The sequence below is a fragment of the Balaenoptera acutorostrata genome, chromosome 16, assembly GCF_949987535.1.
Source record: "Balaenoptera acutorostrata chromosome 16, mBalAcu1.1, whole genome shotgun sequence".
NCBI classification, from domain to species: Eukaryota; Metazoa; Chordata; class Mammalia; order Artiodactyla; family Balaenopteridae; genus Balaenoptera; species Balaenoptera acutorostrata.
In genome coordinates, this window is record NC_080079.1 from 24394494 (window position 1) to 24412948 (window position 18455).

Consider the following 18455-nt stretch of genomic DNA (forward strand, 5'->3'; position numbering starts at 1 on the left):
GATTTTTTTAAACTACTGAAATTTGGAGTGTGTTTTGATATTGGATACGGACATTTCTTTCCTCATTCCAACTTTATCCTACTTTAAAAAAATCTGCTTTATGGTGATAAATCCCTCTTGATCATAATGACTTTTTAAAAATATGTTGCTGGAATCTATTTGCTAATATGAGGTACAACTTATGATCTTAAAAGAAATGTGCTTCTAGTTACTCTTTGGGTAAATTTTCCATATCTGATTTTTGTATTAGGACTCTTCTAGCTTTTTTAATACATTGGAAAATAACTGAAAAAAAAAAAAATCAATAGCTAGCCCTGTGGGAAATAGAGAAATTACATTGTGGAAAGATCATGAAGATCATCTAGTTAGTGTTTCCCAAACTGGCCTGACCATAAGAATTTCCTTTTTAGGGCTTCCCTGGCGGCGCAGTGGTGGAGAATCTGCCTGCTAATGCAGGGGACACGGGTTCGAGCCCTGGTCTGGGAAGATCCCACATGCCGCGGAGCAACTAGACCCGTGAGCCACAACTACTGAGCCTGCGCGTCTGGAGCCTGTGCTCCGCAACAAGAGAGGCCGCGATAGTGAGAGGCCGCGATAGTGAGAGGCCCGCGCACCGCGATGAAGAGTGGCCCCCACTTGCCGCAACTAGAGAAAGCCCTCGCACAGAAACGAAGACCCAACACAGCCAAAAATAAAAATAAAATAAAATAAAAAAAGAACATGTGTCAAACTTCTTCACTGTAGAACCCTTTCTTCAAGTGAAAGTTGATGCAAAGGCCCAACCCAAAGAAGAGTCTAAATCAGATTTACTCCATACTCTGAACCCAGAGGCTCCAAGAGAGCTTATTGGGTCCTCTGGGCTTACAGAGGCATGCTTTGTGCACTCCTAGAAAGTGCCACATCTAAACAAATTCCACATCTCAGAATCAGTGTTGGTATTATTCACACCCTTCTGGCTAACGTCATGACATATATGGTAAAGCCTCACTAATTTTGAATAATGATGCTAATATGACTCAGTAACAAAACTAAATTACAGGCGTTTTGTTAACAAAATGCAATTTTATTACTCTCGAGTAGAGAGTGTTTTATAAACTGAGCTATAAATGGATATTATTAAGCTAAATGGAATAAGTTTATGTAAAATTATGGCTCACAATAGGCCTACATAATGTGGTGATGTATCACAAACATGTAAATCCTTTGGCATAAGAGAAATAATTGCTGTGGTTGAAAAATTGAAAGCAGAGCAAAAAGGGTCTTTAGTTTATTGAGTCCTTAGTTTTCAAAGCTACTACTTGTAGTTTTAATTTTTCCTTAAATATAAGACCCTGAGGAATCAACGATAAAATAATTATTTCAATATTTACTTGAAACAAATGAACAGTACAGAATTGTTGAAAATCTCAATTGAAAATGGTGAGGGGTGGGCTTCCCTAGTGGCGCAGTGGTTGAGAATCTGCCTGCCAATGCAGGGGACACGGGTTCGAGCCCTGGTCTGGGAGGATCCCACATGCCGCGGAGCGACTAGTCCCGTGCGCCACGACTACTGAGCCTGCGCGTCTGCAGCCTCTGCTCCGCAACAAGAGAGGCCGCGATAGTGAGAGGCCCGCACACCGCGATGAAGAGTGGCCCCCACTTGCCGCAACTAGAGAAAGCCCTCGCACAGAAATGAAGACCCAGGGCTTCCCTGGTGGCGCAGTGGTTGAGAATCTGCCTGCCAATGCAGGGGACACGGGTTCGAGCCCTGGTCTGGGATGATCCCACATGCCACGGAGCGACTAGGCCCGTGAGCCACCACTACTGAGCCTGCGCGTCTGGAGCCTGTGCTCTGCAACAAGAGAGGCCGCGACAGTGAAAGGCCCGCGCACTGCGATGAAGAGTGGCCCCCGCTCGCCGCAACTAGAGAAAGCCCTCGCACAGAAACGAAGACCCAACACAGCCATAAATAAATAAATAAATAAATAAATAAATAAATTTATTAAAAAAAAAAAAGAAATGAAGACCCAACACAGCCATAAATAAATAAATAAATAAAAATTTTAAAAAAAAGAAGAATAGAAAATGGTGAGGGGTAAAGTACCATCGTATATATAGGTCTAGGTCCTTGATGATACTCGAAAACAAGGACTGAGTTAAACAAGGTCAAATGATGTATATGGGTGCAAGACTCTTCAAAAATATAATACGCTAAAGCAGAGCATCTCAAATTTTAATGTGCTTATGAATTGCTTGGGGATCATGTTAAAATCCAGATTCTGATTCCATAGGTCTAGTGGGGGGACCTGGGATTCTGAATTTTCCATGCGATACCAGTACTGCAGGTCTGTGGACCACACTTGGAGTAAAAAAGTTCTTTAGTGCATTCAGACTTTGTGTGAGAAAGTTGAATAGATATAGTGGAACATTTTTGATTCTGCATATCTTTTATGGGAAGAGGGAGAAAAGTTCAAATATCATTTTATTGCACATTTTTGTACATATGATTTACCTTTACTAAGTAGGATGATCCTTTAATTCCAGCCTCTTGTTTATTTTCTCATCTCACTTCCTCTAAGCACTTGGTAGGGGGCCTTTCATTAGAGAGTATTAAGCACATTACATAGGGAAGTCAAGTACGGAATTCTATAACCTAAATTCTTGGATGTTGCCATAGGGGTCCTGTAATTGCCTGGCTTAAAAACTCTTTTTGAATAGTGTATTTTCTTTAGGTAAATTTATTTCAATTCACTAATGTTGTTTAATCAGTGACCTTGTTGAAACGTGCTTTCAGAAAATGTGTTGTTTCACTTAAAGAGTAAAGCCAGCCACTATGGAGAACAGTATGGAGAGTCCTTAAAAAACTGAAAATAGAGCTACCATATGATCCAGCAATCCCACTCCTGGGCATATATCTAGAGAAAACGATACTTTGAAAAGATACGTGCACCCCAATGTTCACTGCAGCACTATTTACAGTAGCCAAGACATGGAAACAACCTAAATGTCCATTGACAGATGAATGGATAAAGAAGATGTGGTACATATATACAATGGAATATTACTCAGCCATAAAAAAGAATGAAATAATGCCATCAGCAGCAACATGGGTGGACCTAGAGATTATCACACTAAGTGAAGTAAGTCAGACAGAGAAAGACAAATATCATATGATATCACTTATATGTGGAATCTAAAAAAATGATACAAATGAACTTATTTACAAAACAGAAACTGACACAGACTTAGAAAACAAACATATGGTTACCGGGGGAAATGGGGGAGGAGGGTTAAATTAGGAGGTTGGGATTGACATATACACACTACTATACATAAAATAGTTAATCAACAAGGACCTACTGCATAGCACAGGGAACTCTACTTAATACTCTGTAATAACCTATATGGGAAAAGAATCTGAAAAAGAATAGATATATGTATAACTAAATAACTTTGTTATACACCTGAAACTAACACAACATTGTAAATCAAATAAACTCCAATATAAACAATAAATAAAAAAGAAAAAATAAAGAGTAAAGCCAGCCAATTGCTCTTCATACTCACAGACTTATAGAATTTTAGGTTGAGCAGGTTATTAGAATGTGTATCATCCAAAACCCTGTCTTTCCTGTAAGGAGATAGAGATGCTGGTTATAACTCACAGGAAGGCTTAGTTCCTTTATCTTTAGTCTTTCTTTGAATTTTGAAAGGAAAATGTGAGCCTCAGTGCCCCTTGAATTTAAACTCAAATGTCGTTTATCTTGTGTACTTATGCTTATTAAAATAGTCATCAGATATTTGTAAGTGTAACAGTATAGAAACCACTTTACTATTTTTCAGATCCTTAAAATATGTGCCTTGAACTGTGTTAGGATGAGCAGTTTAAAGGTGTAACATCCAACTGCTTCATCTTGGCTGTCCATGTTTATGTCTGGGGCCCATATGAACCTCTGTTCCCAAACAGATTTAACAGAATGGCCATCTCGCCCTAGAAAGAAATGTGTTTCGGGGAGCTGTAATGCAGGTTCAGGATCACAGGCTTACACAGCCTCTGATTATTGTCCATACAGGGTGCTGAACGGCCCCAGTAATCTGTGAAATATGCAAAAGGCATGCTCTTCAGCTCCAGCCATTTGCCACTTAGCCCCAGTGAGCTAGCTGGGCTCCAATTCAGGTAATTGCATCCTGTCTGCTCAAATTTCCTTTGCAATTTCTATCAGATCTGTTATCCTCCTTAGCATGGCTGCCCAGAATGATAGTTCAGGATTCCCTTACAGCTGCTAAACAGCTGTTGTGTTCAGCCCAAGAGGTGACTACATTTCAGTGGTGGGTAAAATGATTCCTTGTTATTCCTTTTCTGCATCACAGAGGCATTCTGAGACTTAATTAAGCTGTGTACAGCTTCCGAGGTACAAGTTAGAGCAAAGATGGTAGACGTTCATTATTAAGCATTTTTACAGAGTTCTGCACCTGCCTTCACCTCAAAGTGGAATCTGGTCATGATATGTTCCCTATACTATGATATACCCGGTATAAATTTAATAAGAAAATTATTGTCAGAAACTGGCATTGATTGAATTATACAATATGTTACCTCTTTTTATCACTTTAAATGATCTGTAGTACTAACGAGGCAAACTTCTCACTTAAAACTGCATTAAAGAACTTTTCATTGATGTTCCACATTACTAACTGCAGACACTGCAAAGGTATCAATCTATTTTGTCCATCATTTCCCCAATTTTTCCATATGACTTTCTTTGCATGCACCTTGCTCATGAAAATATGCTGCATCAAAAACAAACTATCCCCAAATGTAGTGGCTTTAACAACCATCACTTTATTATATCGTATGATTTTGTTGATCAGGAATTTGGTAATAGCTCAACTGGGAAATTCTTCTGCTGCATGTGATGTTGACTAGGGGCACATGGTGGTCGGACTGCTCTGGAAGTCTAAGATAGCTTTGTTTACATGCTCAGTACTTGGTCAGAGTTCTCTAACTCTGACAAGGTTGGGCTCAGCTGAGTCCCTCTCCATTTAGTCTCTGGCCTCATCACTGGTCTCTCCAGCAGGGAGTCCAACTATCTCATGAAGACCTAGGACTTGATGAGCCTGAGACAGAAATTGCCAGTTCTCTTAAAGTCTGGACCTAGAAAAGGCACAGTATCACTTTAATTTTACTTTCTTGGTCAAAGCTGTCAGAGGCCACGCCAGATTCAAGGGAAGGGAAAATAAGTCCACCTCTTAATGAGAAGAATGTAAACGAAGTATGAGCATCTTTAATCCACCACACTGACCATTTTAATAATAGTACTCTTACCCATGGTAGTTTCAAAGAGACCTGCGTTTTCCCCAAGGACACCTCTACAATTAAACACCCAGACATTCAGACATAAAGATAGACTCGGTATCAACCTCTTGGCTTTACCAATGGCCTAAAAGACCTCTGGAAACATAGCCAAAGCAGGTATTTCCTCAGCATCAGCATCTGTAAGAGGTGCTAACCACGATACTTCCGGTTTCTGCTCTCTAAAGAATGCAGTACCACTCCCCCAAACCATCACTTCAAATAAACTTGCAAACAGTTTTAATTGTTTCAAGTGTATTTACACATAGAATACTAAAAATAAAAACAAACCACACACACACACATACACAAAACTTGCAGTGGAAATAGGTCAGATATTATGCTTTCTATTTTGCTGCTGAGGAACTTGAAATAGAGAGAGAGGGAGGTGATTTGCTGAAAAGTCTCCAGGTAATGAGTAATGGGTCACTCAGTCCAGGACTCTATCTACTTCACTCCAAATTCTTTCTCCCCATTAAGATTTGACTTGCAACCTAAAAATCCTTGATGAGGTTCAAGGTTTCTGACTTCACTACAGTGGAAATGTTTTTGCAAGACAGCAAAGTCGTTCTCAAGTTAAGATTCCCATTTTCATTGAGAAACATCTAAGTTGGAACAAACAGCAGCTGCTGTGCCTCCTTTATTTGCTTTTCTAAGCGTGGAGTACGGGAGTCTTGTATGATTGAAGAATGTGTTGTTTGCTTCGTTTGGCCACATCACAGCCAAAGATGCAAGACCATTCCAGTCCCCTGGGTTTTCTCTTCATAAGCAAAACGCATTGTCTGCACTATTCTTGCCCTTTTGTCTAATTCTGCTTATCCTTCTCAGTCTTGAGGAGTCAACTCAGTCCTCCCAACTGCTCTAAAAACACTTCTCCCACTCTTTCAGTCCACGTTTTTTTTTTTTTTTTAATTATTTTGCTTTTTTTTTTTTAATGCTATTCTTGTCTGCTTACATTCTTTTTATGTATGTATGTATGTATGTATGTATGGCTTTGTTGGGTCTTCGTTTCTGTGCGAGGGCTTTCTCTAGTTGTGGCAAGCGGGGGCCACTCTTCATCGCGGTGCGCGGGCCTCTCACTATCGCGGCCTCTCTCGTTGCCGAGCACAGGCTCCATATGCGCAGGCTCAGTAATTGTGGCTCACGGGCCGAGTTGCTCCGCGGCATGTGGGATCCTCCCAGACCAGGGCCCGAACCCGCGTCCCCTGCATTGGCAGGCAGATTCTCAACCACTGCGCCACCAGGGAAGCCCCTCAGTCCACGTTTTGATCTTTCCCTTGAAATCAAAGAACTTCACCGTCTGGATCATGTGTTATCAGAAATCAATCATATTCATTCTTTCGCTCATTAAAGGTGACATTACTAGTAAGTGACAGAAACAGATCATAAGCCCAGAACTAACTCCAAAAACAAGGCCTTGACCATTAGGCTATAACATTTTGGACAACTGTATTATATGTATGCACTTCCATGTACGTGTATATGTGTGTGTATTTAGTGAGGCAGGGAAATGTATGGTGACATTTATCTTTCAAATGTCATGTGCAGCAAAAGAAAGACACAGACAAGGAGCTGTGAGGTTTCAGATAGGAGCAAAATAACTTCATCTGAGGTAAGAATCCTGGCACTTGACACAGGCCTTACCAGGGGAATAGTGAGTAGTTTGGTTTAACATGAGAAAAGTGTAGGTGAGCGTGATGTGTAAGAATACAGCAGGACAGGGCAAAATGTTTGGCTAACTTACTAACTAATCTATAAGCAGCTATTCTCCCTCTGTTCTTGGAGCCATTCTCCATGGTGCTTCCACTCACGGTTATCAAAGCATAACTAATAATCACAAAAATAATGATAATAATTTCAACTAAGTTATTATTAATATTCAACATGAATCAAGCATTTTAAGCCCAATAATATAAGATATATATTATTATCCATAGTTTATACATAAAGAAACTGGGGCAGAGAAGGTTACATAATTATCCAGGCTTATATATCCATGAGGGATAGAGCTGGGATTCAAATGTAGGCACGATGACTCTAGAGCCTGTGTGTACTTAATCACCAACCTCCCAAATCTATCAATAGATTGTCTAGTCTTGGCTCCTGAGTTTCTATGAAATAAGAGATCTTTCACTAAGGGCTGAAGGAAGAAAAGCTATATTGTTGTAAAAAATATTTTTGAATACTCTAATCTAAATAGAGATATTTGGTGATGCATATCTATGTTTAGGATATAATTTAAGGACCATTTACCTTGCAAATCATGAGTTTAAACTTCATTGTACTCTACTAAGCTTAACATGTCTAATGGCACAAAGGGACCTTGAAAACCAGTAGATGGAAAGAATCCAAATTCCCTTATCCAAAACAAAACACAATTTCTAAATCCCCAACAGGTTTCCTCCCTCCTAGAAGCTGGCTGCCAGGAACAGAGCGAGTTCACCACAGCCCTGCACAAGATTTAATGGGGTAATTAAGAAGTGTGCTGAGATTTTGGCCCGGGACTTGGTTCTGTTTTTGCTCTGCAGATTTTGTGTTGGTGGAAGCCTTCAGGCAATCCACCATTTGTGCTTGGCAATGCCAGTGACACAAGTCAGTTCTTGGAATACAGTAAGGGACAACGGTACCGAGTGGGTAGCCAAGGTTTGGCAGCAACCTATAGAGGTTTGAGGGATGCTTTGGCTATGGTTAGTGTTCCTCTCAGATAACTCAGCAGCAAGTGGCAGGGGAAAATGGAATTGCCATTCCCCCAGTCTGCCCAGACTTTGTTTCCATTTTTTTTTTTGGCTTATTCTTTCTGCATCTATATGAAGACTCTCTTTTAGAAGAAAGCTTCACAGGATATCACTAATCTTATATAAGTGAGAAATAGTATCTTTAGAGTATGTGAATGTATGAGTGAGATAGATCATCTTTCAAATGTTGGAGAACCATTTGCATTTCCTTTTCCATGAACTATCTGTTTGTCCCATTAAGCAAAGATCCACAGACTTCTGTGGGGAGCTATGAAATGGGCTCCCACTTATGATGATTATGGAATTATAAATGCAAACAGCGATTTGTCAATATCTAGTAAAAAATTTTAAGGGCTAATTCTCAACAATTCCACTCTTAAGTATGTATCTCACAGACAAACTCACATGTGTGCAACATGACATACTAATAAGACCTTCATTGCAGCATTATAGGTAAAGTTAAGGTAAGAAACAACATATATATTCATTAATAGTAACTGGTTAAATAAACTATGGGAGGAACATCTACTTCTAGACATGATGGAGTAACTGGTATGAGCTAGCTCTCCAGCCATAAATACTAAAAGGCTAGACAAAATATATGAGGCAACATTTTTCAGCACTGGATAATGGACCATATAAGTTTGGGATTCCTGATTGCAGGGAAACTAAAAAGGTGAGGTGCAAATTGTCCAGCCTTCTCCCGGGGGATAATTTCCTGACTATGTACAGAGAGTTGGAGTCAAAGCAGGTCGTGGCAGTCCTTCTGAGTTGCAGAAGCAGAGATCAGAATTTGGAGAAGATGAGATGACTGAAATCTACAGCATGGGGTGTCAGAGATGAAGAGGGAGGTATGCTCAGAGAGGGCTCCAAAGAATCTACACAAAAGCTACATATACATTTATACAGGCAAAGAACAACTGGGAATTGAAATGAAAACCAGTACTATTTACAAAAGCATAAAAACTATGAAATACTTAGGTGTAAATATGTCAAATATGTACAATGTTTTTATTCTGAAAACCACAAAACATTATTGAAACAAATCAAAGAATACCCTAAAAAACAAAGATATACCACAATAATGGATTGGAAGGTTAATTTTGTTAAGATGTCAATTCTTCCATAATTGATAAATAGATTCAAAGCAATTCCAGTCACGTAGAAGTGAACATGCTAAAACCTATACGGAAAAGCAAAGGAACTAAAATAGGCCAAACAATTTTCATAAAGAAGGACAAAGTAGGAAGTTTCACACTATCTAGTTTCAAGATTATTATAAAGCTACAGTAATCAAGATATAGATTAAATGAACACATAAGAGTCCAGAAACAGACACATACATGTATGCTCAATTGATTTTTGACAAAGGAGCTAAGACAATTCAATTTAGAAATGACTTTGGAACAATTTAATATCCATATTAAAAAAAAATAAGAAAGAAAAGAAACTGAGTCCACAGCTCACACTAATATAAAATTTAACTCAAAATGAATTAATTTTAAATATAAAACTTTTCACAATAACATAGGGGACAATGTTTGTTACTTTGTGTTAGACAAAAGATTTCTAAGATAAGACACAAAGAGCATAAGCCATAATAGAAAAAAAATGGATATATTATACATCATAAAAATTAAAATTAAAGCTCTTTGAAAGTCACTATGAAGAAGGTTAAAAGACAAGCCACAGACTGGGCAAAAAATATTTGAAAAAGCACATCTGTATCAAGGACTGATACATGTAAATAATTATCACAACTCAATAGTAAACAAATAATCCAATTCAATTCAAGTGGGAAAGGGGAGTATTTTCAAAAAATGGTGCCAAATCAACTGCATATCCATGTGGGGGAGGGAAGGAAATTGACTGTTATATTTTACCAGGTACAAAAATTAACTTGGAATGAGTTATAGACCTAAATGAACAATCTAAATCTATAAAAAGCTTCTAGAAGAAAACATAAGGGAAAATCTTTGCAACCTAGAAGTAGGCAAAGATTTCTAAGCATATAAAAGAACAAAGAAAACAATTTTAGCCGACTGGACTTCATCAAAATTAATATCCTTTGCTCTTTGTAAGACACTATGCCAGAGAGAATTATGTCCCAACCTCCAACAAAAAATCCCATGCCTAAATCCCCAGGATGATTGTGAATACACTACCTTACACGACAAAGGGAACTTTGCAGTTCCTAATTTAGGTTAACAATCAACAGATCTTAAAATAGGCAGATTATCCTGAATTGCTGCATAGACAAAGTGTAGTCACATGAGCCCTTAAAAGCTGAAGAGCAAGGCAGAAGGAAAATCAGAGAAACTTGAAGAGTGAGAATGATTTAATGTTGCTGGCCAGAAGATGGCTGGGGCCATCTGTCAAGGAAACAGGGACCTCAGTCCTACAACCACAAGAAACTGAATTCTGACAACCTTAGTGAACTTAGAAGCAGATTCTTCCCCAGAGCTTCTGGAAAGCTACACAGCCTTGTCAACACTTTGATGTTTTAAGACCCTCAGCAGAGAATCCAACCACACAGTGCCAGACTTACAACCTACAGATCTGTGAGATAATAAATGGGTCATGTTTTAAGTCATTCTGTTTATGGTCATTTGTTACACAGATAGAAAATTAACACAGACACCATTAAGAAAATGAAAAGGCAAGCCACAGACAGGGAGAAAATATTTGCAACGCATATATTAAACAAAGGACTTGTATCAAGAATACGTAAAGAACTCCTGCAATTACATAATATGAAAACAAGCAACCCAATTTAAAATTTGAACAGACTATTTTATAGAGTTAATGAAAGATAATATGTAAATGCCCAATAAAACCATGAAAACATGTTCAACATCATGACTCATTAAGATTCATATTAAACACATGTTTACCCATTAGAATGGCTACAATTTAAAAGACTAGCCATACCAAGAGTTGGAGATCATGACACAAGTGGAATAGGTATACATTACTTGTAGGAAAGCAAAAAAGTACACTTTGGAAAATGGCTTGGCAGTTTCTTAAAAAGGTAAACAGACACCTACCATGTGATCCTGCTATTCCATTCTCAGATATTTATCAAAGACAACTGAAAACATACGGCTGTACAAAAACTTGTATGCAAATATACATGGCAGATTTATTGATAATAGTCAAAACTAGGGAAGAAAACCTGAATGCCCATTGATAGGTGAATGGATTTTAATTTTGAAATTACAGTATATCTATACAGTGGAATACTACTCAGCCATTAAAAAGTAATGGACTACTGATACATACAGCAAAATGGTTTAGTCTCAAGAGGGTGATGCTAAGTGAAGAAAGCCAGAAAAAAAAAAAAAGAGTACGTCATGTAAGATTGTATTTACATGAAATTCTATGACATGCTAACAAATCTACAGTGACAGAAGCAGGTCAGTAGTTGCCTGGGCATGGGGATGGAGGAAGAGAAGGATGATAAAGTTGCATGAGGAACTTTAGGCTGATGGAAATATTATCTTAATTGTGATGATGGCTTCACAGGTATATACATATGTCAAACTTTATCATAATTGTACACTTTAAACATTTGCAATTATTGTACTTCAATTATGTTTCCATAAAGCAGTTTAAACAATTATATGGCCCACAAAGCACATCTTGCAGCCAGAGAGGCCTGGCTGTGGTCCAGCAGTTTGAATTCTCAGAATATGATAAAAGTCAGAAGGACACTGAGATAATCAAGATTTTGTCACAGAATGATCCAAGTTGGGGTACCTCTGAGAAGCAGGTGGGGAAAGGGGCACCTCTTCTTCTCTGCCTGTATGGATAATTTGAGGGAAATTAGCCTCCTAAAGAACTGTTGTGCTGTGGCCGATTCCTTGTCCTGAGCCACTGAGCCTTAATCAGCTCACCAGCACTGAGCGCTGCAAAGCCATGGGGATTTCTCAAGTACAGGACTCAGTCCTTAGGCTTCTAGAAGACTATATCTGGGCCCCTGCTGTTATCAAGCATTGCCTTTGAGTTTGTTAGTGGTGGCTCATAGAATTAGCTAGAGCCACATCTCAGGGACTCCCTTGGTTTAAAAGATAAAGGAAATTCCCTGAGGAATTTTCTAGCCAGCCCAGAGTAGCAAGAGGACTTTATCACATCTGGGAAAGAAAGAAAATCGCTCTAATCACATCTTTTGAATTTTTTATGCCACAGCCTACTTAGAGGCCTTTGTATCTGCTGTTTCTGCCTGGCAGGGCTAGTTTCCCAGCTCAGGGCTCTCATGAAGGCAGAGCTGATTGCTGAGCGGAAACCTAGGAACTGCCAGTGCCAGGGAGTATCTGCCCCTCCTGATAGAAGCACCACAGAAGAGCAAGCAGACCGACCTCCATCCCTCCTGCAGTATGCTTCAGGCCTGGGGCAGAGAGCAGCCAGCTGCAGAGACTTTGACCCTTCCTCCACTAACACAGGATCAGTGTCAGCTGGGAAAACGCAAGAGGACTTAATCTCCTCTCTGTCACTGGCAGCCAGGTCAGCAGGTACCTCAGATAAGGGTCCCCATGTGACATCATTCCTATTTGCCTCAAGACATCCTCCTCATAATCCTTATTCCCCAGAAAAAGCATCTCAGTGCATCTTGAGTAGGATAAGTCATTTAACCGCTCAGTTCCTCATTTTCCTGTTATTCACTCATTCATTTATTCAATAAATGGTTAATGGGTATCTGCTTTGGATAGGTCACTCAGGTATGATTGGTAGGTATCAAGACTAAAATCTAGAACTGCTAGAAACCAGAACAATGATTTCTTTATGTCATTAAAATGAGAAACTGTCATTTTTGAACCACTCTTATGCACCATCTATCTGTGTTACAGACATGATTTCCTCCCTCACAATGCAAGTTAGATATTATAGTAGGCATTTTACAGTTGGCAAAACAAAGGTTAAGGAATTCATCCAAGCTATCAGCTTAATAATTTCAACACAAATTTAGAAATATCTCAAACCCATGCACCTTCCACTCTATCAGGCATCTCCGTCGGTTACTCAGCCTGTTTCAAGTGGTTTTAATACGGTGATGTTTCCTTATTTATAGCACTTCTGCAAACATGCTCACATTTTTTCTCTAGAGCACTTACTGGAGCATTATAACAGTAAGGTGACATCTGGCCACACAGGCCCTTGGAGGATTCCCATGGTCCCGTTTTAGGTTCAGAACTCGATTTTCTCCTTCATCAGAAACTAGTTTTCTAAATGCACAGGAACCTGATGTATGAATAAGAATTCTAATTCATTATTTAAAAGGCTAAGTAGGGCCAGAAAACAGAGAGGAATATTGACTATAATGATTCATCCATTCCACAAATATTTATTGTATACTAGGCTCCAGTGTGGTTCTAGACCGTGGGGCTAAGACAGTAAACATGAGCAGCAAAGTCCCTGCTGCCATGGTGATTACAGTGTCAGCCCTGATGATTCAGATTGCTAGTTGGGAGGAAAACAGTTACACAAGCCATGGGCCATTCAGCTTTGAGTAGGCAGAGTTTCAGGTGTCTAACAATTGAGAGCCGACTGTTGAGTTTTCAGTTATTTTATGAGCTGGTTGATGTCAAGTTGGTAGCTAAAAATCAGCCACGATCGGTATATTTATGTCATGGAAATTGGCAAACTTCAAATCAGAGCGCCTCTTCCTCTCTCCATGAGAGCTGGTTGTTAAAGATTTACTGGCCCATCATTGAGTAGAGGAGCAAAAGACCGGATACAGAGACCAGAGAGACTGTGACTTCTTTGGATTCTAGAGCCTGTAGTGAAGTTTGAGGGTTATTAGAATACAGGTAGTAGTAAAAGTCTTGGGATAAATACACTAGCCTAGGGGAGAGTGATAAAAGCAGAAGATTGAGAAAAGAGCTTAAAACACACACACACAACAACAACAAGGAATGGTTAGGGGAGAAGCAAAGAAAAAACAAAAAGGCCCCAAAGAGATTTGAATGCATCAGGTTTGAAGTATCAGGAAGGAGCTTCACAAGGGAAAGTGTAATAAGACATTTCCAGAAGGAAGCGTTTCACTTTGCTATGTTAATCTTTTCAAGTTATAGTCTAGGGCTTCCCTGGTGGCGCAGTGGTTGAGAATCTGCCTGCCAATGCAGGGGACACGGGTTCGAGCCCTGGTCTGGGAAGATCCCATGTGCCGCGGAGCAACTGAGCCCGTGAGCCACAACTACTGAGCCTGCGCGTCTGGAGCCTGTGCTCCCAACAAGAGAGGCCGCGATAGTGAGAGGCCCGCGCACCACGATGAAGAGTGGCCCCCGCTTGCCGCAACTAGAGAAAGCGCTTGCACAGAAACGAAGACCCAACACAGCCAAAAATAAATAAATAAATTAATTAATTAAAAAATAAAACTAAATTATAGTCTAAAGTTTAGAAAGTGTCCAGGAATTTTGGTGGCTGGGGTGAGATGAACCATTGATACCCTTGGACAAAGCACTTTCAAAGAGTAATGGGGAATGAAGCTATTAGATGAATGAAAGTACAAAGTAGATGGGGATGGAAGTGCAAATAACAAAGATGATACACCAGAGAGCTCATGACTGGTGATGGGGAGCCCCGCCCTTCTGGGAAGGGGAGAGCTGCATATTCTTTTTCCAAGACTCACCTCTTGGACCCTCATTTTCTTTTCTTCATGCAGAAAATACTCTCTGTTAGCACATTCCTTCTCTACATGGAGGATGAAGAAAGCACCAGCTTTAGCTCTGCTAAGCAACCATACTCTCCCGAGATTGATGAGGCTCAAATCATTGAACCTGGAAGTTCAACTGTTTATCATTTAGGGTAGGTTTTTCTACAGATGGCTAATTTCATTTCCCGCATGTTGAATTTTTCCTAGCTCTCTGCTTGGAAGGTAATCTAAATTTCATGCTTAGGGAGTGCCTTGCTCTTACCCATGAACATATGCTCCAAGAGGGAATATTTTCTCTGCTCATTTTTAACTCATAAAAGATGCATCAGGCTTGGGGCTGGGGAGGAAGAAGAGTATGACACTTACGTTGTCTGTTTGGCAGTAGACATCCCATCCCCATCTCAGAGGAGCTGCCTCATCTACATGTACACTGGGAGGGATGGTCAGCTCTGTACCATGATATTCTACTAGCCAGGTCTCAGCTGGATGGGGCTGGAGATGGACAACCACTCAAAATCTGCACAGAGACAGTGCCTTGCTGGCTCAAAAAGACAAGCTACAGTAATCAGATTCCCTCTAACTGGAACTTCCCTCTGGGACCCTTAGCTTGAATCCTTCCAGTTGCAGGAGCATGGGCTGGAAAAGCAAGTGAAAATAGAGAGGACTAAGCGTAGGCAGAGGAAATCAGAGATGAAAGACCATATGGTTCCTGAGAGACAGAGTAAGGTTACCACTGAGCCTCATAAGAACTGGAACTTAGAACAAAAAAGTCAGAAACCAAGAACAAAGTCAATCCAAAGATAATATACTCAAGACCTCAGTTCATGACAACAAAAGAGCCCTAATGAACATACACATGGATTTTATCCAAGACACTATCTCTTCATGATTGCAACTTGATGTCCTCAACAAATATTTATCAAACACCCACTCTATAGCAGACATAGAAACTAAGACTCTATCTTCACCATCCTCAAATAGTTCTCACAGTGGGAAAAAGAAAAGAAAACCTTGTGTTAAGGGTTCACTGCAAAAGGGAGAAAAGGAGAATTAGAAACAGCAGCTAAAGTAACACAGTTTGGAGGTAGAGCATTTCTGCAATAATTGAAGGGCAGCTTGATTTTCTATCAGCAAACCAAGGGCAGCTCGGACTCCCATGTCTGATCACAGGGTACTTGCGGTTTATCTGTGTTTATAATCATTGGTTCATCACTTCAGATAGTGTATACATTTTAGCCGACCTGACAGACTGGTTTCTATCTGCTACAGAGCCATCGTCTGTCCACTACCTCTGAGTTTTACCAAGAGGGATATATTGATTTGGCTTGGCTAATTCCTATAAAATGCAAACATATTTTTCTTCATCAAGAGCCCCAAACCAAGTCACAAGAATAACGCACAGACCGGAGGCACCCAGATTAGCATTTGATAAATGGGAGCTAAGTGGGATGCAAGAATTATCTCATATAATCCTCAAATAGTACCATGAAGCACCTACTATTATTATTATTTGCACTTTGAGATGGAAAGAACTAAGGCTTAGTGATGTGAATTCACTTGCCAAAGTCACGAGCCAGAGGTGACAGATAAGACCCAGGTCTATTTCTGTGGTCTTCTTCATTACAAGGAGAGATCATACAGAAGACCTCCTACCCAAATTAACCCAGACTGCTGGCAAGAGCAAGGCAATCAATAGTTTAAGTTACACATTCGTCAATCACACTCATAGTAGTTATGGGCTTTGGGGAGGACAGTTGCAAAGAAAAACCTAGAAAAGGCTGGATTTAATTAAATAAACATAATGTATGAGTAGATACTCAACCTCTTTATAACGTTAGGGTCCCAGATGATATCTTCCATGCGCACACATAAAAATGTTTGTGTGTATGTATGTGTGAATATATATTCAGACCTATTGAAGCAAAAATATAGAAATCCACAGGTCTTATAACAATTATTCTCTGGAACGGTGAGTTGGTCCTACTTAATTAGCAATAATTGAACAAGGTAAGATGGCAGTGTTTTCTTTGGCAAATAGAGAATATTGGAAACTTTTAATTAGTAAGAAAATATCCCAAGTTGTGGGTCATACCTCCTCTCACAAGGCAAGGGCTCCAAAATAACAGTTTGTGCAGTGATGAAAAGCCAGAGGAAAAGAAGGAAGCAGTTCTCTAGTCCTTGGGAGAGAAGCAGGGCCGCCTTTCAAAGTATTCACTTAGTGTCAACTGGAGGGAGGGAAGAGAAAAAATATATAAGCGTTCTAGTCACACACCAGCTGTTCCCACTAAACAATCACTTTCAAGAAAGCTCAGCTTGTGTGGATGATAATCATTCTTGAGATTGAGGGTTCAGAAGCTACAGAAGAAAATTCCTGGTAGAGGGAGGGCTACTATCTAAGCCCCGTTGTGGCAATAGGCCATGGTACTCTAGCCTTAGGGCTGGAGGTTCCACCCTGCTGTACATCTCATTGACTACAAGCAAACCCCATTGCCCTCCCATCTCCCAGAAATCCTCTGCTCTGGCTCACAGCTGGAGACTGGGCTGGGACACTTAGCTATTCATGGGATCTGATTTTTCTGCTCCTTGAGATCTTATATTGAGGAAGGTGTAGCTGTCTTATATCTGTAAGAACCCTTTGAACACAGGGATGGGGATGTCTTGTTTTGTGATCTGACCACCATGGGATGGTGTCTTGGGTTGGGTTTTCTAGAAGCAGAGCCGGAGACAGGGATTTGGAGCATGCAATTTATTAAGAGTGTGCACTAAGGGAAAGCAGGAAGAAGGGTGGAAAGAGAGGAAAAGTCGAGCAAGGATGTAGCCTTGTTGAGTTTAGTTTTGACTTGATCTGCAGGGGGTTCTGAAGCATAAATTATACCACAGACTTGCCCCATCCAGGAGTGGGATTGGGGTGTTACTGCCAGGAGAGATGGGGACCCCTCTGGGGCAGGAGCAGCTGTGAGACATTAGCAGTCAGCACTCACAGAGGCTGGTGCTGGGCGACCTGCTGCAGCCAACGAAGTGCAAATACAGGCATAGGGAGAAGACAGGAAATTGCTTTCATACTCAGCTTATTGTTGTAGCAGCTCTGAGCCAGTATATTAAATTCATTACAGGATGGGGCATCTCGTTTGATACATATAATGGCCCTGATAAGACAGGCAGGGCAGACGTCATTTCTCTTCAGCACTGACTCCTATTTTATAGAGGAGGAAATGTGCCCAGATAGACTGAATCACCAGCCAAAGTCAACCGGATAATATGAGAAGAGCTAGAACTAGACTCTAGGACATCTGACTTCCAGTTCTGCGTCCTTTATGCTACATCTCTCTGTCTCTTGCCCCTCTCACGGTAAAAGAGGAGAAAAGGAAAATGGTGATAGCAAGGTTATAGGTCATATAGCAAACACATGGGAAGCAGGGAAAGGGGAGGAGTATTGGGCTGGACTCACCAGGAAGGCTTGCTAAGGGAGCCACGCCTGTGCTGGGTCTATTCCATGGTTAGGATTCAGATGGACGGAGCCTGAGAGCTTCTCAGACTCAGGTAGTCCAGAGACTACAACGGTCCTGGGTGCATCTGGGGTATGGCAGGTGGATCATTCTGTAAAGGGGCTAGATTTGTAGAAACGCTGTTCAGCTGTAGGTATGTGTTGGGAAGAGACAGCTCAGTCACTGCAGCTTGTCTTTCCTCTCACCCATCCCCCACGGGATCTTCTCTCCACATACCCACATCACACCCT